Raw genomic sequence first — 1318 nt, 5'->3', positions numbered from 1 at the left:
CCCACATACGACCCCTACAAACGGTGAGCCCCCCCCTCACCCCCCACCCCATTTCCCCACCCCACAACCCAGGTGGGGGTCCCAACTCTCCCCATTCCCACCACCCCAACCCCTTACCCCCAGCAGCTCCCCCTCGGAATCCACCTCGGAGTCCCGCTCCCGCTCCCGCTCCCCTTCCCCCGGCCACGAGGAGAAGATCACCTTCATCACCAGCTTTGGGGGCAGCGATGAGGAGGCAGCCTCCGCTCAATCTGCAGCCGGCGTCCCCGGCAAAACACCGGGCAAAGCACGCGGTGCCGTGGGGCAGCAGGGCAGCGCCAGCGCAGGTCATAGCGCCTCGTCCCGGTCGGTAACGCCGTGGGGTGGAGGATTGAGGGGTTGGGGGGTTTGGGGTCACGGCGTTGAGTGGAGGGGTGTGAGGTTGGGCCTTGAGTGGAGGGGATTCGGAGCCACGGCTTTGGGTCTTGAGTTGAGGGTCTCTGGGGCCATAGCATGGACTCTTGACTTGAGGGGTCTTTGGGGATGTGGCTTTGGGTCTGGAGTGGAAGGGATTTGGGGTTGTGTCTCGGTCTTTGGGGCCACAGGTTTGGGTCTTGAATTGGGGGTCTTTGGGGAAGTGGCACTGGGTCTTGAGCGGAGGAACTTTGGGGTTGGGTCTCGGGGGTCTTTGGGGTTGGGTCTTGAATTGGGGGTCTTTGGGGAAGTGGCACTGGGTCTCGAGCGGAGGAACTTTGGGGTTGGGTCTCGGGGGTCTTTGGGGTTGGGTCTTGAGTTTGAGCGTCTTTGGGGATTTGGCACTGGGTCTTGAGTGGAGGAACTTTGGGGTTGGTCTTTGGGGCTGTGCCATCAAGTCTGGAGGATCTTTGGGGCCATAGCGTGGACTCTTGACTTGAGGGATCTTTGGGGCTGTGGCACTGGGTCTTGAGTGGAGGAACTTTGGTGTGGGTATTGAGGGTCTTTGGGGATGTGACATTGGGTCAGGAGTGGAAGGTTTTTGGGGAGAAATCCGGAGCAGAGGAGCTTTGGGGTCGGGTCTTGAATTGCGGGGTCTCTGGGGCTGCGGCCCCAGAGTGGAGGAAGTTTGGAGTTGGGCATTGAGGCTCTTTGGGGTTGGGTCTTGAGTTGAGGGTCTTTGGGGCCGTGCTGTGGGGTCTGGAGGATCTTTGGGGCCACGTCTCGCTGGAGGATCTCCGTGGCCGCCTGGCTGTGTTCTGACCCCACCTTCCCCTTCCAGGCGCCGCTCTTCGTCCTCCTCCTCCTCTCCATCCTCCTCCTCGTCCTCCAGCTCCCGCTCCAGCTCCCGCTCTCACCGCGCCGC

General features: G+C 61.9%; 1 long non-coding RNA gene across 1 annotated transcript; it reads left to right on the top strand.

The window, feature by feature from the left end:
- LOC104915912 lies at positions 1 to 1308 on the top strand. Its single transcript, XR_796490.3, has 3 exons — positions 1 to 23; positions 127 to 345; positions 1235 to 1308. It is a non-coding gene; the product is annotated as an uncharacterized LOC104915912 (long non-coding RNA).
- Positions 1309 to 1318: the final 10 nt, after the last annotated feature.

This window comes from Meleagris gallopavo, unplaced genomic scaffold (assembly GCF_000146605.3).
Source record: "Meleagris gallopavo isolate NT-WF06-2002-E0010 breed Aviagen turkey brand Nicholas breeding stock unplaced genomic scaffold, Turkey_5.1 ChrUn_random_7180001858802, whole genome shotgun sequence".
NCBI lineage: Eukaryota > Metazoa > Chordata > Aves > Galliformes > Phasianidae > Meleagris > Meleagris gallopavo.
Note: the sequence above shows the minus strand (reverse complement) of the source record. Positions and strands in the feature narration are given on the sequence as shown.